Source organism: Haliotis cracherodii, unplaced genomic scaffold (genome assembly GCF_022045235.1).
Source record: "Haliotis cracherodii isolate W230 unplaced genomic scaffold, xgHalCrac1.p SCAF_10, whole genome shotgun sequence".
Classification (NCBI taxonomy): Eukaryota; Metazoa; Mollusca; class Gastropoda; order Lepetellida; family Haliotidae; genus Haliotis; species Haliotis cracherodii.
Window position 1 is genome coordinate 6,354,539 of NW_027266265.1, and position 24,638 is coordinate 6,379,176.

The window sequence follows — 24,638 nt, forward strand, 5'->3', positions numbered from 1 at the left end:
TCTCGAACCTGAACTAAACCTTTAATCTTTTACTCGACACACCCTGTGTAATTGTCTTCCTAAAACACAAACTCGGGGAGTTCCGAGCTTGAGCACTCCACAGAGGACATCAATACTTTCATTCATGCTCCCGTGCAGTCACTTCTGCCTGTATGTCGTCATGTTGACAATTCTGAATGAATGTCGGCTCACGTGAGAAGGGAACTTCTTTGCCTGTTGATTCCCCCAATGTGGGCGGCTGTTGGATGCGGCGAGGCTGTAGATCTGTGTTCAGAATCTCGAGACCAGCTGTTCCAACTTTCTTGAGTATGTCCTGAGCCAGCTGGATCTCGATGGGAGTGGAGACGGTGTCTGTTTCGGGGGTAAGAAGTCTACGGGAATGGACGATGATGGCCGTGCCCGGGGGTAGAGCCAGTGGACTTGGGGGTCAGCCTTCAAGACCCGGGAACAGTCTCTCCGTTTCTGTAATACGTCGGTCAGGAGTTGGAAGTTTTGTCAACAGGAAGGTAAGGACAATTATCACAACCTCTGACGTATTCATATGCACGTGAAAATTGCACAACGTGTGATGTCAGTACCAATTGAATTGGGATCAGTACCAGTGGTCTTAATATGCTTAGATTCATAATCCCTGTGTCAGTTTCCTAAATTTGTTATATGTATTACAGGACTGATCACAGACTTGTGTCATATGACGTTCATTCTAACAATTCGTCCGTCCAGGAAATAACCGTGAAAGACACAGGTGATGCAGTCACCCGTTTGACAGTGATGTGACAATTATGCGATACCCTGGACTCGGGTAGACTATCACGTTGTCAGCATTCCAGGACATACGTGTACACCGATGAACATCTCTTTATATAAGACAGTGAATATACTACCAACTGTATCATACGCCACACTGATTAATGCATGAGAAGAATAGCATTTAGTTTTAACGACTTGTCGTGAACACTAATACTTTAAATACAAGCAATTAAGTTATTACGTGCGCTTAAGGTGACTATGTTTAATTCATTTGAATTACGCGTATTGATTGGCCTACATACGTATTTAATATACGTACGGCGGTACGGTTTGCCTTACAACTTGTTGTTATGTTTATGCAGCAGTCCTCGGCTTACAGAGGATCATGTCATCCAATGCATTACCAGGAAGCGGCTTTCATTGGCGTTTTACGTGTTTGTCACACACCCAGTTAGATACTGGCAGAGTAGGAAGTGCAACACTTCTCTAAACAGTGTACACAATTCATAGAACACGTCATTGTTAAAGCTGGTGAAATTGACTAGTCTGTGCACCCATATCCTCCAACCATTGATGGGCGGTAGGGTAGCGTAGTGGTTAAAGCGTTCGCTCGTCAAGCCGAAGACCCGGGTTCGATTCTCCACATGAGTACAATGTGTGAAGCCCATTTGTGATATTGCTGGAATATTGCTAAAAGAGGCGTAAAATCACACTCACTAACTCCAACCATTGATAGACAAACAAAACCTTCATTTCGAAGGTGAACCTTGTATTTAATTTCACCTATTGTAATGAAAATTATTTTTTAAACTTAGGATGTAACATAACTCATAGACTTTTAAATTTACTTCGATGAATCCGAAATTTATATGAAGCGTTTACAGCTAGGGGAATAACATTATCCTTGTAATAACCGATTACTTCGAATACCACCAACTTCGTTACATCTGGAATTAACACCAGCAGTATCTTCAGTCATCGGGACTTGGGGAATAGCATCTTCGTAAGAACCGATTATTCCATATACAACCGTCTTCGTTATATCCGAACATCATGTGATAGTGGCGTAAATAATCACGTCAGTATGATTCACTTCGTAATACCAGCACATTCGAATTTCACAATTTCGTCACATCCGAAGTGAATCTACCTGTAGGAAAAAGATTTTCTCGCGTGTCACCGCTATTCAAAACTCGTGGTCATTGTCACCTCTGGAGACAGATGCAAATGACAGTCGGACAAAGATGTTAAGATGAACATTCATCAAAATGGCCTTCTCAATGCTTGTATTGTAAAGCAAACGCCGGCGTCTTCGAAAATCACTGGCTATCGAGTAGCCTTGCTCCAAGTCTGTACTGACTGATAAGTCCATGGGTGTATAGTAACTCTATCCTTTTAATATAAGTCTAGATAATCGGGCAGTACACGGACTCCAGTCTCTTATAGGGACAACTTGTTCTTATTGATATAATCCAGAAATTATGATTTGAACTAATAATTATTGCCTTAGAGACTTGTGCAAGTCTAGCTACCGAGCCAAGCGAGTCATTGGGTGGAGAGGCTCTCGTCACACACAGACATCAATCTTACGGAACTTCATTTACTGCGACATGGCGACTTAATGAGACAGAGATGAGCCATAGTTCTGTCTCAACAAGTCCCATCTTCATCATCAGGCCGTTCTCCAGGCATGTAATTGCTGTCTTCGGCTGACTGATGGAGCGCCTTTTCTATTTTAACATGAATTCATTTGTATTGGAAGCTTTGGACTATTCCAAGCTAATGGTGACTTTATACAAACACCAGCTGACCAGGGACTATGGCTGGGCGAGGTTTGCGTGGGGCGTTATGGGGACAGTGATTCACTCGGATTCATTTGTGTGCGGGATGTACTCGGCAAGATACACCTCCCACAGTCTACACAGGGTTCAAGTGGTCACTTACCTGAGTTTACCTGTGCTTAATTAAGCCGAGATCAAAAGTGACCCTGACAGGTATTTCCTGTCGGCGTTACGTATACGTAGATAGCTTTATATTGAGGGTCGCCGCTATAACAGAATATGCATGTAGTAATTCAAATTAAAAATAATCAAACGATACTAATGTTTCGAAATTGATTGACCTGTCTATTTATAGCACTTATATAATCAGTTACGAGAGATTGGTATTGTAAGAAATCAGTTTCGTTTTTAATCGACCACTGGAGCAAATCTCGGGTTTGCATGATGCAGGTCAGTGATCGCATCATGTATCAAGCAGAATTCGCTACATAAAAAGTCGACTGTACACCCCGTCGTGATATTGCAGGGCTATTGCTAAAAACGGCGTAAAAACCATACTCATTCACTCACCTGAATGGAAATAATGCTATGAGTTCTGTCAGTGGAAGGGCGATATGTTTTGCAAGGGTTGTTTATCTGTTGGGCTGTTGGCATGTGACAGAGGGATGTTTAATCAACTCATTGGTGATAAGAAACTATTGCTTTTCACATTAAATTGCTGTGCGTTTCCTGTTGGAAAGATGAATGAGGCGTTAATGTGTATACATCGACGCCCTATCACGACCTAGTCCGACACGTCCCCAGCCTCAAGCCAACACACACACACACACACACACACACACACAACAGACAACAGACACACACACTCACCACAGACACACGCACACACACACTCACCACAGACACAACACAACACACACAGACACACACTCACCACAGACACACGCACACACACAACAGACACACACTCACCACAGACACACACACAACACAACACACTCACCACAGACACAACACACATACACAACGCACGCACACGCACAACACACACATACACAACAGACAACAGACACACACACTCACCACAGACACACGCACACACACACTCACCACAGACACAACACAACACACACAGACACACTCACCACAGACACGCACACACACAACAGACACACACTCACCACAGACACGCACACACTCATCACAGACACACAACACAACACACACACACACGCACACACACAACAGACACACACTCACCACAGACACACACACAACACAACACACGAAACACAGACAACACACATACACAACGCACGCACACGCACAACACACACATACACAACACACACATACAACACACACACGTTACGCGTACATGCACGCGTTTGTATTTGAGACATTGTATAACTAAGTACATGTATTTAAAGTTGTAGCAGATGGTAACAGTTGCATCGAATGTCTTGAACCCCAACTAACCGCACTAGAGTAGACTGCCGCTCCCCCCCCCCCCCCCCCCCCCCACACACACCCTTGATGTGAGTGTGTTTATCCACAGTGCATCAGTTGATGTTAGTGTACATCTGTATAGCGAGTTCCCCCACTGCTACTTCGCTGTCTATTTTGTCAGTGTGGAGTGATTGTGTTGTACCATCAACGTGGCGCGATCAGGACGCACCGCTGACAGAAGACATCACTGTCACAATGAACCAGCTGATGAGATTACAGGGGATGAACTACGATCCGGTAGTTGTCTACTGTTACTAGCTACACACTACTGCACATGGGTGTACCCGGTATTCGGGTATGCACACATCTTTCCAATATGATGCATACGGACGTGCCGGATATTCTTGAAGTCTTCTGCAACCCATGCTTGTTGTAAGAGGCGACTACGCTTGTCGTAAGAGGCGATAAACGGGATCGGTTGGTCAGGCTCGCTGACTTGGTTGTTGCATGTCATTGTATTCCAATTGCGTAGATCGATGCTGATGATGTTTATCACTGGATTGTCTGGTCGAGATTCGATTTATTTACAGACCACCGTCATATAGCTGGACTATTGCTGAATGCAGCGTTAAACAACAAACAAAGAAATAAAACCGGGTATTCGGTAATACGCAGGGGTGTATCAGGTATTCTGGGATACCAATGAGTGTGTCGGCAATTCGGGGATACACAAGGTGAATCGGGTATTCGGTGATACAAACGGATGTACCATGTTTTCGGGGATACAAACAGGTGTACCGACTGCTAAAAATATTATACCCAAGTTGTACATTATAACGTTCCAATGTGGGCATAGTTAATCAACTTTATTGAAACATTAGCAAGCTGTAGACTGGCGTCCTCCGAACCATACGCTATCCGATATCGTTAGCAAATCCATGATAATTCCTAATCTAGAATTCAAGCTCGACACCCCTGTAACACCCCCTCCAATCAAGGCCACCTATCAATGCGTAGATCAATGCTCGTGATATCAATCATTGGATTGTCTGGTCCAGACTCGATTATATACAGACCGCCGTCATATCGCTGGAATATTGCTGAGTGCGCGTTAAACACCAAACAAACAAACAAACAAACAAACGCTAGGATCACAACCAGTTGACGTTGACGTTACACCTGAGCTGCCTCGTGTCGTGCCTCGTTCAGTAATCACACAGCAGGCCATGCGTGCAGTATCTGCTTGCGTGTGAGCCTGGGAACTTATGTGTGTATTTATGCTGTTAATGTCCCTCTCCGAGTTAGCATGGCGAGGGCCGTGTGTGCGACCCTGTCATTAGCCTGTCAGTTCAGGTGGAACATCTGCTTGTCACAGTGGCCAGTCAAGGCAAATACTATCAATAATGGCTCATAAAACTACCAACTGTTCACGAGGCGACATTTTATGGACATATACCCGCTGAAATGAATGTTTACACTTGATTTAGTAGCGACCTATTCGTAAATATTGATATGGACGTCCGATTGGCGGTCGATCGTGGAGGACAATGTTTGGGGTTTTATGTCTGGACAGATCAAATTCAGGTTCTGGTCAGTGTGTTTACATCGCTCTTGACATCCATACATGCTTCTTCTGAAAACATCTTGAGTTGATGTCCAATAACCGTTTCAATAAGCGATCTCAGCGATACGAACGTTGTGACTGTCTTTCTTAACATAGGATCCCTGAAGATCCGGGTGGAGAATAGGTCTTCAGCAACCCATGCTTGCTGTAAGAGGAGACTATGCTTGTCGTAAGAGGCAACTAATATTCCAGCTATATGGTTCGTTGGTTTGTTTGTTGTTTAACGCCGCACTCAGCAATATTCCAGCTATATGTCGGCGGTCTATAAATAATCGAGTCTGGACCAGACAATCCAGTAATTATCATCATGAACATCGATCCACGCAATTGGAATACGATGACATGCATCAACCAAGTCAGCGAGCCTGACCACCCGATCCCGTTAGTCGCCTCTTACAACAAGCATAGTCAACTTTTACGGCAAGCATGGGATGCTGAAGACCTATTATACTTCAGTTGTTAAGAATATTGTTTTCAACAATAACGTCACACCTGCCTGTTTCATGTGAATAGGTACGTATGCAGCGAAGTGATTAAAAGTCTTTTGGTCCCATCATACCCCGAACCCCCTGTACAGTCCTCTCGGGGATGATCTGCAGAAATCCTGCACGTCTTTAGGCAACACGTTTTAATCCTACAAGATTGTAACCATCACATTTCTAGTATGCCATGTTTACATGGCCCCATAGCGCCTCTGAGTAAAGCCCCTGTGAATACAACCCAACACTCACTAATTAGGCTAGATTACATAGAGTTTCACCCCGACGCCTAAACACAGGGGTGGCTTCCGGAAAACAAACATTTGTCTTAAATCATGGGTACACTTGATGTCCTAGTTTTACCCTCTTTCTTAAACACAGCTGATCAAAACACCGAAATCTACAACAAAAACAAAAAGCAGATAAAAAAAGAAAAAAGATTGTGATTTTGAAATTCTGCCTAACAACAGAGTGAGTGAGTGAAACGAGGTGTACCCCATGTGAACAGCGGCTACCGATGGTTAGATGCGAAGGTAGTGCAGCTGTGTGTTAATTATTTACACAGTATGGGCTTGACTATCTCACGATACGGCCCACAATATGGATATGTAAAACTACATCGTGATATCCATAGTTGACGCAACGATAACGCGTATTCCAATCGCACTCTGAGCTACGTTAACTTGACAGATAGCGATAGGGGCCTGTTTATTTCTCTGTTAAATACATTAATCTCTGTATACAGCAACTTCACGCCTCACGATTGTGATAAGGTGAAAAGACCATATCTGCTGGTTGAGACAAGCTCACGCAGATTGATGACTCAGCATATTTGTACAGAGTGGATGTGTAAAGACTCATATAGTGAAAGGTCTTCACCGACTCTAATGTTACAGATATAGCGCCATGACATGACTTAATATTCGTTACAGTCTAGGGTGAGTAGAAATGATTTGCTCGAGTTCTGTTCGTCATGAATATTTCTTGAGCAGCTCGTCACTTGTTACTTGTTTAATTTGGGGTTTGATCATTCTGTTGCTTATATCAAATGGCAGTTCTGTTGAATGTTCCGCTGACAGTTCTGATGAATGTTCCGCTGACAGTTCTGTTGAATGTTCCGCTGACAATTCTGTAGACTGATCCGCTGACAATTCTGTTGAATGCTTCTCTGACAATTCTGTTGACTGTTCCACTGACAATTCTGTTGACTGTTCCTCTGACAATTATGTTGAATGTTATATTGATTGGCAATTCCTTTAAATATATTCCGGTGACAATTCTGTTGACTGTTCCTCTGACAATTCAATTGATTGTTATATTTATTGGCAATTCTTTTGAATATTCCAGTGACAATTCTGTTGAATATTCCGGTGACAATTCTGTTGAATGTTTAGCTGACAATTCTTTTGAATTAGGTCCTCTCTACTGAGGTTGGTTACAATGTCTGTGTTGTTCATGCAGTCAGCCACTGGTTTACCTGGTCCAAAGGGGATTCTTTTCAGCCACTGGAACATTGCTTTCTACGACTTTAAACAACATACGCTCTCTTACATCAGCATGGATTTGTTTGTTTGTTGTTTAACGCCGCAATAAGCAATATTCCAAATATATGACGATCCGTAATTATCTCGACCAGACAATCCAGTGATTGGCACCATGAGCATCGATCTACACATTTGGATACGATGACATGAATCAACCAACTCAGCGAGCCTGAGCACCTGATCCCGTTAGTCACCTCTTTCGGCAAGCCTAGTCGCCTCTTACGACAAGCATGGGTTGCCGAAGACCTATTCTAGCCCGAATGTTCACGGGTGTGATAAGCATGAAGTTACGAGCTAGAAGATTTTAAACGAGGCTATTTTAAGCTAAATTGTTGACTTGTTGGTAATGAACATGTCCATGAAGGATTCTAGGAATCGACCCTCGTCCCGTTTGCCGTAAGAAGCGACTAAGCTGTGTATCATATGAACAAAATGGGTGTTCTGTATGTGTGGCACTAGAAAGTTACCTGCAGAACAAAAGGTATTCAGTATGCGTCATCGTGATACTATCTCACTCTCGCTATCAACCACTGGTTTGTGTGGCACATATTCGACTACCATAGTTCAGTATGGGCCGTGTAACCCCATTCACAATCTCAGCCTCACTTTACAGGTGTTGAGTTTCGGCACCTGGCTAGCATCTGTTACCTGGCGTCGGCTCCTTTGAAGTTAATTACCTGTTTCGGATTGCAACACAGTAATCATAATTACTTGATGAGTTGGGAAAGATCAATGTACATGTACCATATTCTTGAACTATTTATGTCGCTATCACCTATTCCAGTGTATTGCAGCAGTGTTAAAGGTTGGTTTTATTATTAGGGGCACGGGTGGCGCAGTTGTCTCAGGCGCCGAAATTCACTGTGCAGAGTTGCGTCAATTAGACACGCCGGAAACCTATGATTGTGGGTTCGAATCCCGGTTCGCCCCTAATTATGTTTCTAGGTTTGTCAGCACCATACCCGTGCTCGTGGTTTCAACAACGTGGTAAGCGTCTGAGACCTGCATCACTCCGGGCTTTCCTCCCACAGAAAGCTGACACGCCGTGATATAACTGGAATACTGTTAAAAGCGGCGTCAGACCCAACTCACTCACTTCATCACGAACTGCCCCCTTAATATTTTCAATTTTTCTCTCTGGTTATATTATTTTGAGATTTGATCTTAGTTTAATCCGAAAAGGGCACTGAATCTAATATTTAACTCACTCATACGTATGTTGATTATCTTTAAGCATCTGTCATTGTTCCAATGACAACGAGACCCGTGAAGATCCGGGGATGAATAGATCTTCAGCAACCCATGCTTGTCGTAAGAGGCGACTAACGGGATCGGGTGGTCAGGCTCGCTAACTTGACTGATGCATGTCATCGTATCCCAATTGCGTGGATCGATGCTCATGATATCAATCACTGGATTGTCTGGTCCAGACTCGATTATTTACAGACCGCCGACAAATATCTGGAATATTGCTGAGTGCGCGTTAAACAACAAACAAACAAATCCAATGACACGACCACCGTGACATTTAATATAATATAATTCTTAAGGAGACCATTTATTTTAGCATGTTATGAAAAATATAACGCTAGGATTGGGATGTGACCTGGGCTATTGTATCCAAATGTTTATTTTCAATGTTTAAGTTACATGTCACTGTATCTGAGTGCCTGCATGAAGGAGCATTTGTTCAGAGAGGAGCGGTGATTTGCGTTGTATTAACTGTAATATTTCCAAGCCTCCTCCCAGGGTTTTTCATCCAGCCGGTGTAGATATTGGCGCCCATATTTTATACGTCAGATCGTCGTCGACGATGTCGCCGAGGGGACTTTAGTAACGGACGCAGAGAGTTAACCCGCACGCGTGGCTTCAATCTCAATTCAATATTTGACAAAGTTTACATAGGATAGCGTTGCCTTTGTTGTGTGTTGTGTGTCTGGAACAACGGAATGTGCCCCTGAGGGCATGCCGCCATCATTGCTCGGTGCAGTTTGAGCAACATGGATTAAGACGTTTGAGTACAGGGACGGAATTAAACCTGGTATAGGTTCCCTCTAATCCTCATCCCCATAACAACACGATACCCAGACGGAAGATTATCAATTCAGTTCTGGATCGGAATAACGTTCCTGTCGCGTTGTTTCAGCAAACTTGTCACTTCGACATGTGTTTGAGACGCGTCGAGACCCATGTTCGTCAAGTAAACCGTGATGGCTGAAGTCACCGCAAGGCTTCAGAGAGTATTAGGCTAATTAAAGACGTGACCAAGTCGCCATTCCTGCACCATCACTGAGGCCTGCCCGCCCCTCGGCTTTTACATCGTCCACCCCTCATCTCTCACCTGTCCGTTACCTGGTATTTCATTTGGAAATACATGCTTCAACCGTCACGAGCGAAGTTATTTTCCACGCATTTTTTGTAAGGCGATTTGCGCTCTTCCAGCGCTGGAAGCCAATTATTTTGCCATGTCGCCACGTCCCATTGGGATGTTGCAAATGCTGTATAGCCGTTATTTCAGACGGACGGGCAGGTTTCAATGTTGTAGTCTCACTGTGCATGTTTGGCCCCGAGATGATAGGGGTTGTAGCGACAGTAGGAGAGGACATGGGGTGACGATGTTGTAGCGACAGTTATGTTGTTGCGACGCTACGAGAAGACATGGGGTGACGAGGTTGTAGCGACAGTTATGTTGTAGCGACAGTACGAGTAGACATGGGGTGACGAGGTTGTAGCGACAGTTATGTTGTAGCGACAGTACGAGTAGACATGGGGTGACAAGGTTGTAACGACAGTAGAAGAGGACATTGGGTGACAAGGTTGTAGTGTCGGTTCGGAAAGACATGGGGTGACAAGGTCGTGACAATAGCTGTTGTAGTGACATTACGGGAAGACATGGGTGACGAGCTGGTGACGACAGTTTTGGAAGATATGGTGACGAGCTGGTGACGACAGTGTTGGAAGACATGGTGACGAGCTGGTGACGACAGTACAGGAAGACATAGGGTGACGAGCTGGTGACGACACTGTTGGAAGACATAGGGTGACGACAGTGTTGGAAGACATAGGGTGACGAACTGGTGACGACAGTGTTGGAAGACATAGGTTGACGAGCTGGTGACGACAGTACAGGAAGACATAGGGTGACGACAGTGTTGGAAGACATAGGGTGACGAGCTTGTGAAGACTGTGTTGGACGATATGGTGACGAGATGGTGACGACAGTACGTGAACACATAGGGTGACGAGCTTGTGATGACAGTACAGGAAGACATGGGGTGACGAACTGGTGACGACAGTGTTGGAATACATGAGTGACTAGCTGGTGACGACAGTACCGGAAGACATGGGGTGACGAGCTGGTGACGGATCTTGAATGGGTGATGGTAATTAACAGGTCTTATATGCCCACAATGCCATAGATAGGTAGCAGTGTACACCCCCACACAGGCTTACACCATTACCTACAGATCAACACGCTCCTCGGATTGGGTACGTGTTGTTCCAGAAGCCGTGGCTGCTTCAGGATTTGATAGTGTACCAGTTACAGACCCAACCATGTCCTTTACCTCCACGCTACAACCAGCTTAGCCACGAAGCGGGGACAAAAAGTCAGACAAGAGATGTGATTGAACTGCGTTGGCAGATATTTAGCCGTGCCATGTGACTGTAACCAATATTTGTGTGTATGTTCGGGGATAAAGGGATCGGTTAGACTGGGCTTGTTGCGCTGTGGCGAGGGCAGCACGGCCACCAGTTGGGCTTCGACCGTCGGTGTTTTAGGACACGTGGGGCCTCGCGTTGTGTAATAGCTGATGTGGCATCAAGTGACAGTCTGCAGGGCACTGTGCTGTGACCCCAGACAGCTCTCCAGTCATGGTGGGCGAGAGGTGACCTGGTGATCGACTGGGAGGGGACGCTTCTTTAATTAGACGGTGACTGTGACGACTGAAACGTCATCATGCCTTACATCGAGGAGGCGTGTGTGTTCTGTGATTTCCAAGTCATGGTAGGTGATTTGTTCAGGGGAATTCATATGTGGGTTCGTTGATTTTTATATCTGATATTTATATATTGATAAATGATGTAATTGTATATCTGTGAACGGTTTTACATTTCTGTATATATGTTATTGCAATAGTTTATGTCCAATAGTTTATGTAACGCTTTGAAAATGACATCTCAAGCAATGAATCTTACTCCCCGACGCCCACCCTCCCCACGCACACATATATACTGCTTTCCGTTAATATTGTGCCCTTCTAACTCGCAATCACAGATCAAATGGTCAAGTATTTGCTCAGGGCCATCTTATTAGAGGACATGCCTTTGTTTAAGTTCTACCCCTGACACAGGAAGGCTCACCCTTTAGTTTGATACTTGCGATAAGCAAGAATGCAGATTATGTCTCAAGCAACCCGTGCCTATACTGGGCGTAATTGGCTGTCTGACCTTGCATGCATCTCCATCGACGACGTTGCTATACGTAACACGTCATCGGCTCCGTGTACGACATTCTTCTCACCTGTCCCGCGCATCTGTAATTAGTAAAACTAACAAGTACCGGCGTCCACCGAGTTTTGTCCCGACCCAATGTCTGGGTCAAGTGCAGCGTATGCCTGTGAAGCGACACGATCTGTGGTCCGTGTATGGGCGGACAGATAGGTACCGACAGACAGGCTATAGTATATACTGGGGTAGTACAGCCTTGTGTTCGCCGTGTTCACCGCCAATTAATTACTGAGGAATCCATCATATCCGAACGCTGACTACTCCGGATTACTGTGAATACCGGACGGTCCCGAATTGACTTCGATATAAGTAATATTTTTATCAATACGTCATCTCTATATCCTGCTATAATCTCACTTATATGGACGTTTTTCTAAACCGGACTTTTTTCAATCCCACACTAGTCCGGTTTAGACAGTTGCCACTGTACCTGTGTGGCGTTTTTTGGTGAGGAGGTGGGGCTTTTTCATGTGTACACTGGTCTCCTGAGTAAGGGTTCATTATCCACCCTTGATTACAGTAATTCGAACAACGGTAACTCGATGTGTCGTTTAAGACGAAGTTACTTCATGTTCGCATCAGTACCGTTCCTCTGTATCACTGTATTACCCCACGTTACACAAAGTCGGCTAAGTCGAAATAACGAATAAGACAATCAAGTCTGGTAGGAAGTACCCACCATGGCCGGGGAACAAATTTATGTTTTGTAAACCCTAAATGAAGCAAACTATTTTTGTCATGTATTTTAAAAAATTCAAAAAATTCTGGAAAACTAATCAACAAGACATACCCCCGACGCCCCCTCTCTCTCTCCCCAAGTCGCCATAATATTAAATAGCTCGTCCTTTGCAGATATTTCAACAATACTGGTCGGCCGTTTATTATCTATGCATGATTTTGTGTATATTGTAAAGCTATGCCAGTGAAGGTTATTATCAATAACACAAATAGCATTGTTCAATTTGTTCTTTTCTCAACTCAAAAATAAATTAGAACATTATTAATGAGCATTTATTATTCAAACTCGTACGACGGACCCTATGCTTAAATTCATTAATTTAAAATCATATTCATGACATGGAAGTGGTTAATACCGTTATTCGATAATCAAGAAGTCCGCTTCCTCTTAAATGCGACCTCGCTTCATAGGTCTCCGCTCGACACGAAGCCTTGCGTTTGTCACGAATGTCTTGTCATGAATATTGATATTAAACATGTAAGTGGTAATACATTGATGATGGCATATAATGTGATAATCTCACACAAAACAGAGAGCGTAAACATCAGATATTTATTCGATATGAATATGACCCTCCCGTCATCCAGCCCAGATACACGCTTATGGTCGGGTTATGCGGAAACTTTGGCAATATTTGGTCAGGTAATCCCTGTGTTGGTTGAAGCATCATTCTGCAATAAAGTCCCACACACAAACAATCGGCTTCGGTTTGTTTGTCAATAACGGCGAGGATCAATCTTAGTTTCCAAATCCTGCCTCAAAAGGCCATTTTGTACTCTACAGCATCCCAGGGCGATGATCACGTGACTGATGGAGACGTCATCGTCGTGGATGCACTGATTTTAGTGGTGTTGTCACAGAATCGTCTTCAAGATTATTTTGGTGTCTGTAAACATGTCAAAGAAACTCAGTCTTCATGGCCAAATATGTTTTCGTTGGGGTTTTAGCTTTTTATTTCGTTTGTTTGGGGCGGTGGGGGTAGCCGAGTGGTTAAAGCGTCAACTCGTCTCGCCGAAGTCCCGGGTTCGATTCTCCACAAGTGTTCAATGTGTGAAGCCCATGTCCACCGCTGTGATATTGCAGAAATATTGTTTAAAGGGTGTAAAGTCCCCAATCTGAGACCATGTGCACAAAGAGATCTAACTGTAACATTGATGGACTCGTAGATCGTAGAAAGATTGCTTGGTGTGCGCGGCCCTTCAGGGGACTAAAATGACATTGTGCCAGAATATTTGGTATGAGCGTTAACGTTAACGTTGATGATGATGATGAGGATGATGATGATTTCGATAATAATGATAATACCTTCTGATAATTCATGAACATGATTTTGAACGGTTCTGTCTTACTGCTGCTGGTGGTGATGATGACGGTAAGTTCGATTCATAAACACTCAAGTAACATACAATTACTTTGGTTTTGCCTTGTGTTTGTTGTTGTTCAGTGTGTGATGGGGTCAGTTGTGTAATGTATTTAGAGTGTCCGGTGCCATAGGCCCGTGTCAATACGTCCAGGCCTTGTACAGGGTCGTCACAGATTAGAAGCCGAGCCTTGGGGACCTCATGACCTCCTCGACGTAACACAGAAGACCTCTGAATACCTGCATCATCCTTCGTGAAAGGATGTATGACTAGTTATAGTTGAAGCATTTAAGTCCAGGATCCAGGAAGCCCAGCTCATCCATTGATTTAAATTTTCAAATATCATATACATGTTCAGGTAATTGCCAAAAATAAAAATGTGACCTTTAAGACCTGTTACACTTCAATTATCGGTAGGATATGATAATTTTATAAATGACGATAACAGAGGACCTCAACCGCCTAATAAAATTAACAAAACGTTACAGGGCTGGAAACAGTCGCCGGAAAAGAAACACTTCATACTTAAGGTCTAAAACAAAACCATCACATCACCTTTTAATAATCATTCTTGTTTGTTCTTTTTTTGCCAACATTTAACATGTGCGTATAGTTTATTATGTCGGTCAGTTAATATTGGTGTGTATCTTGGTTTGGTGATGTTGTTACCAATGAAGGCAATGAAGTTGGACACGTTCTTGTAGTGGAGTTTTCGATCTTCGTGGCAGGGGATTATGCCTTCTGTATAGATGAAAGTACTTCCTAGACAACTAGTTACGGGAGCGGTGTGAGAGTGGAATATCTCTCTTGGTTTGGTGATGTTGTTTTCAATGAAAGCAATGACGTTGCATGCGTTCTTGGAGTGGAGTTTTCAATCTTCATGACAGGAGATTATGCCTTCTGTATATATGAAAGTACTTCCTAGACAACTAGTTATAGGTACGGTGTGAGAATGGAATATTTCTCTTGGTTTTGTTTTCAATGAAGGCAATGACGTTGGACACGTTCTTGTAGTGGAGTTTTCGATCTTCACGCCAGGTAGTGCCTTCTGTATGGATGAAAGTACTTCCTAGACAACTAGTTACGGGAGCGGTGTGAGAGTGGAATATCTCTCTTGGTTTGGTGATGTTGATTTCAGTTAAGGCAATGACGTTGGACACGTTCTTGTAGTGGAGTTTACGATGTTCACGCCAGGCAGTGCCTTCTGTAAACACGAGAGTACTTTGACAACTAGTTATGGTCACGGTGTAGTATGGTACAATTCTCTTGTTTTGATGGTGGCTGTAACTAGTGACTATATATTACGTTTGACACGTTCTTGTTGTCGAGCATACGTTGGTCATGACTGGGATAAAGAGATAATACCTTCTTGTCATGTCTGCAAACATGATGGTACTTCCTGGACAACTAGTTTGGAGTACGGGACCTGAACCGGCCTGAGAGTGTTGACCAATGAGGATGATAACCTGACACCTGAGCTTAGATGGTGGCCGTAATTACACCTCCCATGACCTCGTATGTTTGACCAGTGTGGGTCAAGGAGAAGGTGGCCAGTGGTTAATTAAGGTGAAGGCTCGGTTACCTGATGTGGGGCCGTTCCCACGTACTGTGAAGATTTCGCGTAGGTTTCAGCGTAATTATTCATTGTTTAATCAAGGTGACAGCTGATTGTGTGGAAGCATTACGTGCGCTGTAACAGATGATACACTCGAGCGCATTCCGCGTATCCTGGAAGGGAAGTGATTTGGTTTGGAAGTCTCTTTGGTTATGTTTAGCTGCGTTTATCTGTTCTACCTGAACGTTTGTCAACATTTGGGTGGTAGATTTCATTAAATACACAGGTGTGTACAGAATGACACGCATCATAACAGTAATTGTACAAGTGAAATAAACTTTGTTTTAATGTCAAAGTTTATTTATACATATGCGGGGTGTAAAAGGCCACTATGCTTGTCGTAAGAGACGACTAACGGGATCGGGTGGTCAGGCTCGCTGACTTGGTTGATGTCATCGAATTGCGTGGATCGATGCTCATGATGTCAATCACTGGATTGTCTGGTCCAGACTAGATTATTTACAGACCGCCGTCATATAGCTGGATATTGTTGAGTGCGGTATTAAACAACAAACAAACAGTTATAATGTCGCTAAGTTAGTTTACTTCGAACATAATTTATCTTGCCCCTCTGGTTCTAAGTATTCTATATTCCAAAGTACATAATTGTTAAATTAATTTGTTCTGATCAGTTTTCTGTCTTTGGTTAACAAACCTACTCAATTTAACCATGGCCGATGTTTGATGTTTTTCTTTCCGTATGAGGTCATGATAGATAGGGTATTTGTCCGGTCGTAATAGCAACCTTCACGTCCAATCATGTCCGTAAAGATTATCAGATTACATTTAGCTACATGATTACCCTCATTGCTTTGTGTGCTTGGGCCAACTATACAGTTACGGCGGTGGAAAGAAAACAAAATATGGATTTAAAAATGTCTGAATGGTATTCTATGAGTTGATATTAACAACTACCACGACGAAATATTCTAAATATGTCATTTGATTTATCCATAGAAGTATGTTTTGATCAACGTGCATGATGTCTAAGTGTATAATGTCATGATTTCTCATCTATTAAGTTATCTTCGTAATTTTCAAACCTATATCTAAATACTTGATTCATAGTGCTCTTTCGGTAGAATTGAATGAGTTTCTGCAGTGGCCATCCTTTTGCACCTCCTGTGCCCCGAATTTGCACCTGCTGTGCCTCAGAGTTTGCACCCCCGGAGCCTACTGCGTTTGCACCTGCTGGGCCGAGAGTTACCTCCCACTATTAACTATTAACCACAACTTGCTGTCCTCGGATGACCATGAGAGGCTGGGTTTGATTTAGCAGTTACTTAACAGCCTTTAATCAAATAAATCCCCCCAATTTCCCGGTTTCCATGGTATTTCATAAACAAAATGAATCTACAGACGTTTTATGTAGTAAAGAGGATGTTGCCCTCTCGAGAATGTAGTGACGTGGGAATAAATATTAATGGATCTGTATCGTATAATACCATTTTATGGGTATTTTGTTGTTTATTTAGTCCCTTCCATTTCAAGGAATAATCGACTCCTTTGAACATTTGAGAAAACTATTAACGAGTATGGGTTTATGTTCAAAGAAGAAGGTGAATGAGTAATATGCTATGTATAATTTAAAAGATTGGTAAGTTTACAGAGACATATTCTAGTCAGTATATGTCAGTGTGTTAAAACTGAAATAAAATGAAACATTACAAACAAGACTAAACACAAATAGCTGATTGAGATAAAAGTAACATGAATTTATTTCCAGTTGGTCTTAGTGTTGATATGACGCATATATTTAGCCTCCCGTAGACAATATGGGTCTGTCAGTACAAAGGGAATCATAATATATAATGCAATGATAGATCAGTTACAATATCTTAAGTCACGAGGTGTCAAACATTTCGCAGCTGAGTTAAACACAGATATACTGACACTCAGCATATACAACAAATATCGAATACCAATACATCGGACATACGTTGACGGGTCTTTGTGTGGTAGACGCGCGTCAATTATTAATTGCATTAAACGACGCCGATACATTATAGGAGGACGTTGCATAAACAGTAGCTAAAACAAACATTAAACAATAGAATGCCTGGGGCCTCTAAGTGCAATTAGGCAATTAATGTTGATGTTATTTTTAAATACTTTGAACATTTCATGATCAAAGGTAGGAGCGATTAGCGACGTTATTGTTCCTCGTCACAGCTGTTGCACATCTGGGACGCCCGTAACGACGTAACACTTCACCACCCCCTACATGGCACACAGTCATATTGATACGGTATATAGGTTGTATTGATTTGAAGTATTAATGATATTATATCCAGGTCATAATATGATAGTACGCATCGTGTTGTTATTGGGGTATTGGGTCTTATTGCCTGGTTGAGTGTGGCGTTGATAGTGGGATATTGGGTCATATTGCCTGGTTCAGCGTTCGTTCGTTCGGGAGGATATTGGGAGTGAGGCGAGACGCCTGCCAAATAGTTGGGCGATCGATGGCTGGATGTCCCCATGTGCTAATTGGATCAGCAAGTTTTTTGTTTTAGTTCCGCATCCTGTGTAAACTGTGCGGGGGCTGCTGTCGAGTTGAGTCGCCGGGGAAAAACACACACGGGACAGAACGCGGGGGTATCGTAGGTGAAGGAGTCTTGTTTTTTTTCTCCCTCAGTTTCATTACGGCGTCGTTAGGCAATATATTTTGAGAAGCTGATCTACATGGTAGAAGCAACGATGAAGACAGCGACCGGCTTGACGACACAGTGATGCTCTCTTGGAGGATGGAGAATGTGAAAAGGATGTGATGTTTTTTTACGTTGCTCTTTGACTACGGTTCGGTTTTTCTCGAACATAAGACATTTACTTCAATGACATGTTCTCAGCTGCGGATGAGTGTGAAATACGTCACTGATTTATGTGTGTCCGAGTCACAAGAAGAATTCAAGAGGACATCGACATAGCTGAGAAAGTGCAGGTATAACGGACTCCCTGCTGTCAATGCTTGCGACAAAATACTATGATTACTTTCCATTGATTGAAGACTGCTAAATGCAACACACGTGAAGTGTTTGGAGATTCGCCTTCAGCGCAGATAAGAGTTTGCCTGGCGGACGTATAGTGGCGTTATTTCCGCCTGGTTACATCTGTCACAAACGAACTATAACGGTTTTCCAGGTGATCGGAGACGTAGGTTATACTAACAGAGAATATACATGACTTTGTTCGGGCGCCTGACAGGAGGACCACGCCTCATTGAGCAAACGGGACTTGAAAACAGTCATGACGGATTATGTTCATATATTCCATAAGTCTCCTGAACCATCGGATTTACCTGAATTGGTTGTTTAAGTAGGATTATCGATTTGACGTAATTATATTTTCATCTGATTGCCTTGGGAACAATGGGAGTATTAGCGAGGTAGGTAGGTAGGTGCAGCATTGATCGTGCTTCGGTTGGCAGAGACTTGTCGTGGACTTGTGCAGGCGGTTGTGCTGAATGACGTTATCCCGCAACTTGACTTCTGTGAAGGACGACTTACCATCTATGGACGTTGGGACACGGTACCCCTCTCCTGATCACTCGCTGTTTCGACGTTTCGGTGATTATCGAGTGTTTAGGCAGAGCTGCTGCAGTGACGTGTTACCGATAATATCCAAGATCGTTCTGTGATCACAGGCAGGGTAGCTTCAGATCACCAGGACAGATATTACAACAGTGTGGAAGGTGTTCTATCAATGGCTGCAGTAGCAAGACACACGGAACCGCAGGCACACAGTCTGGTTGTCAGTGCATTTACTGGATCAGCGTATCTACCCAGAGTGTAACATCGGATAGCGTCACACGTACTTTGAAAGTGTCCTTCCTGCTTCCATCGTTGAAAGTCTTTTATTTAAAAATCAACGACTCTTGTCAAGGCATTCAGCAACCTATAAACACTCCGCCATTGGCGTCCCACCGGACTCTGCAGCCGCAGCATGGACGTCATGGAGTACGTGGACGCTCGCGACGACGACGAGTACCTCGCTGCGCTGGCTAATATGGGGGATCTGAGCGACATTGACGACGACATCAGTCCATCAGCCTGGAGCCCTTCCTTCAGCGAATGTTCTGACCACACTTATGCCACGGTAGGTCTCACATCCTTGCCCAACAGGCGAGAAAATGTCGACTGAACGCCTGACGTGAATGCTATTCCTGTTAATATATGTTCGCGTACTGCTCGCGCACTGTTACTGTATTGTTCATGTAAAATTCGCGTAGTGTTCGTATAATGTTCGTATAATGTTGATCGCGTATTTTTGTGTCTTGTTCGTGTACTCTTCATATCTGGCCATCAAATACATAATTATCCATACATTCAAACTTAAACTTGCTAATTTGCCGATACCAAATCAGCTTAAATCGTTGACGACTAAGTACTGCATTTGTTATTAATCAGTACTTTATATCGCAGGCATATTTTATCCACACTGTGAGCGTGCACGTGAAGTACTATTGTTACAGAATTAATCCTTCTCACAAAGACTGTTATCGGGACAAACAAATTCCCATCACATTTCAAATAACGCCCTAATACTCCGAGAGCTGGGTAGTAATGAAATCACAAATGCACATCAAATATCTGCGATCCAATCTGCAATTTAATTAGATTGGCATGTCTGACCCTGCGGCTCACAATGCGATTGGGCCATTAACTGCACACCAAGGGGAGATAATCCTGTCGGTGAGAGGGGAAAGGATTAGCCCTCGGGTAAGAAAAAGCTTCCCCTGAGGCGGGATTGTTTCAGGTCAGGGAATTTCAGGTCACACAGTTAGAGGTTTAATAACTGTATAGTAAATCCACATGTGAGATCCCACTTACCAGTGCCTCAATCACAACAGAAAGCCACTAATGTGATAGGCCGACTACATAAATGTGAACCGTGAAGATCCGGGTTAGAACTGGACTTCAGCAACCCATGCTTGCCGGTTGAGGCGACTAACGGGATTGGGTGGTCAGGCTTCCTGACTTAGTTGATGCATGTCGTATCCCAACTGCGTGGATCGATGCTCATGATCTCAATCACTGGATTGTCTCTGGTCCATACTCGATTATTAAACAGACCGCCGCCATATCGCTTGAATATTGCTGACTGTGTCGTTAAACAACAAACCAATCAATCATGATGCCGATCACTGGATTGTCTGGTCCAGACTCGATTATTTACAGACCGCCGTCATGTAGCTGGAATATTGCTGAATGCGGCGTTAAACAACCAACAAACAAACAAACATAAATATGCCACATGCCTGAAACAGGAAAACAACTCAAACAGGAACCAAACTTATACGATGTGACAGGTTTTGCTCTGGCGTTGACATATAACATTGTACTATCAGAACATAGTGTGGTGATTGTATCCATCTTGGGGTGAAGTGACACATGAAAAAGAGCGTTGCTTCGTTCTTTATAGAGTACGTCCCAGAGGTGTTTCATAATCCTTTAATCATGAGTACGAGTCTCAGATCAGTCCTGATTATGTTTCTAGGTTTGTCAGCACCATACCGCTGTTCGCATGTAAAATCTGCATCGCTAGATATCAACGAGATACTTTTCAAAGCGGCGTTAAACCAAATCACTCACTCACTCTTTCATTGCTCTCAGACACTGGTAGGAGTTCAAACATTGCTGTTGATGTGGAACGTTAGTGGGTATTGTTTTACGCCGCCTTTAGCAATATTCCAGCAATATCACTGCGGGGGACACCGGAAATGGGATTCACACATTGTATCCATGTCAGGAATCGAACCCGGGTCTTCGGCGTGACGTGCGGACGCTTTAACCATTAGGCTACCCGACCACCCCGTTGATGTGGAGAACGCATCCTGGATTATAATGGTCCCACGGCGCTGGTAGATTGTGGTCAGGACTGTGTTGGAGGTCACGATAATAGATTCCTATTCCAGTGATTGATATCATGAGCATCGATCCACACAGTATGGATCGATGACATGCATCAACAAATTCAGCGAGCCTGACCACCCGATCCGGTTAGTCGCCTTTTACGACAAGCATAGTCGCCTTTTACGGCAAGAATGGGTTGCTGAAGACCTATTCTTTCCCGGATCTTCACGGGTCTTAGTTATATCCAGGAATATGACGCCTTGTTGGTGTATGATTTGTATGCGTAACTTCCTGTATGCAGTGAAAACGGCGTTAATCACGACATGGCAAAGTAACACCCATCTGTAGTTATGAATTTCCTGATTATCGAAACATACCAAATGATCCCGTGTTTGTTGAAGAGAACGCTTGACTTGCCTTTGCATGTGTTTGTGACGTGTGCCACCGGTGGGGCAGGGTACGCACAGCTAGGGTTAGACAAAACCACTCGTCTGCTAGTACGAGACTCGTGACAGACCAGAGGGACTAGTTGTTTCCTTCTAAAATCTAGATATTTTGCCTTAAACCACCAATCCGAAATGAACTCCGGACTAGTTGGATATATACGATGGTGTCTACATCTGTCACTTTTTCGCGAGCACCTGGTACCATCAGTATTTGATAGTTATTCACAAACACATGAATCAATCAGATCTAAATATTGTCGGAGTTGTACAAGGGACTCTACTTTAAGAGGAGATTTCGCACGATTAAGGAAAGGGTTTTCTGCTAATATTATCACCTATCGCCCAAAGGCGGAATGTCCGGATAAGCGGGATCCGGATTAAGGAGGTTTCGACGTACACGGTCTTTGTTTCGTGAAGTATTAATCTAATATCTCGATCTCTCCCTGCTGTTCCGAACATCCATAGATTGGACATTCATTAAAGTCATATTTGCGTCCCAATCACAGCTTCTTACAAATGTACGACTGCTCATTATCGGACCATGAATCAATACAGGCGAGGAGATAAACACACACAAGATGGCTCCCCCTTGCTTCGCACAATGACAGATGATTCTGTGTGATGCAGACGGACGGTGTCCCAGCTGCTGTGGGCGAGATCGACCCCATCTAGATGAGCCCCATTAGGTTGGGTGGAGCTTGTATTTGATTCTTTATTAACACACCCATGACTTTCTGAAGTTCGTTTACATCATTTGGACGTCGTGTGTGTCTCACGTCCTTTGTTACAACCAAAGCAGCTGGGTGTGAGATAGATGAGCGGAAGGGGACCTAAGTGTCAGGGACGGTGGGACAGACTGGTATGTAGCGTTTACCTCCCTTAACGAATCAGGGTGTATGTTTTGTGTTTTTTTGTTTTTGTTTTGTTTGTTGTTTAACTCCGTACTCAGCAATATTCCAGCTATATGACGGCGGTCTGTAAAGTAATCGAATCTGGACCATACAATCCAGTGATTGACATCATGAGCATCGATCCACGCAATTGGAATCAATGACATGTATCAACCAAGTCAGCAACCCTGATCACCCGATCCCGTTAGTCGCCCTTTACGACAAGCATAGTCGCCTTTTACGGCAAGTATGGGTTGCTGAAGACCTATTCTAACCCGGAATCGTCACGGGTCGTTTTATGAGAGCCCTATGTATCTATGTAGTTGTCTTGTCGTGATGGAGCAAGACTACAACGACATTCATGAAGACACGTTTAACGTTAAGTAGGAGTATTTGTACTGTGGCATCTTAATATTTCCAATATCTGGATATACAGGATTATATTTCGAAATATTGCCATGATAGAACAGCCAAAATGTATGGGCCTTGATGGATACAGTATGTAATATGTTTTGTTTGTTTGTTTGTTATATAACGCTGCACCCAGCTGTATAATGGCGGTCTGTAAATAATCGAGTCTGGACCAGACAATCAAGTGGTCGATATCATGAGCATCGGTCCACGCAATTGGGATACGATGACATGCATCAACAAAAACTGACCACTGTAATACGTATTAATCTGTTTTATTTGAACTCAATGTGTGAATTATCACTTAACATACTTTTTTGTGAGAATCATCTTTAATAGGTTAGAATACGTAAAAATATATTTTGGCAAGCAGTACATAAGGTACCTCGTTGATGTCATTTCTATTTGAGCGTAAGAACGCACAGGCAACGACAAAAAGCTTGCACAATGAAAATGAATCTTTATTAGATGAAGCCCCGAACATGCATGTAATGATTATTTTTATAGGTAGACAATGTCATATCGATTTATTACATTTTAATAACTTTTGTGGTTTTACATTATATTGATAAAACATTTACGACCTGTAACATATGTTTGATATTGACGTTTTGATTCGATATCCACATAATAACTATATTAATTAAATAAAATGTTTGAGGGGTTCAATATTTCAGTAGCGGCTCAATTACGTACTGGGTGTTTATGGTTAAATAACTGAAGTATTGATCCATGTTGTATTGCTTTGCTGTGCCACACTTGCCTCACAATACACACTTGATATCTCATCATGGGGGAGCGGAGTGTTGCTTCCTACGTGATCCTGACAGTCTCTGGACGCGACACATGTTTCCTTGAAGAATTCATGTTTAACAAATGGGTTCAATTTTCATAAAAGAGTTACGTGTTTAATACTAAATAGATTGACAGAGAGGTGCACGGCGTCAGTTCGACATGTGCACAGTTACGTCTTTACGCTTCCAGCATCCGGTGGTATGAATATCAAATTCGCTCTGTTAATGGTAGGGCTTTCCTTCCACGTAAAGCTGATGTGCAGAGGTATAAAGAAAATATTGATCAAAGGCGTTAAACCCAACTCACTCACTGTGAAATGTCGTAACGTGTAACGCATGGCGCTACAACTGGCATATTCTGTCTCACAGTCCCTAAACCCTATTATTTTCCCTT

General features: G+C 43.2%; 1 pseudogene; it reads left to right on the plus strand.

Annotated features, from left to right (window-relative positions):
- The first annotated feature begins 332 nt into the window (after positions 1–332).
- Positions 333–24,638, plus strand: part of LOC139454000 (uncharacterized) — a 51,393-nt pseudogene continuing 27,087 nt past the window's right edge.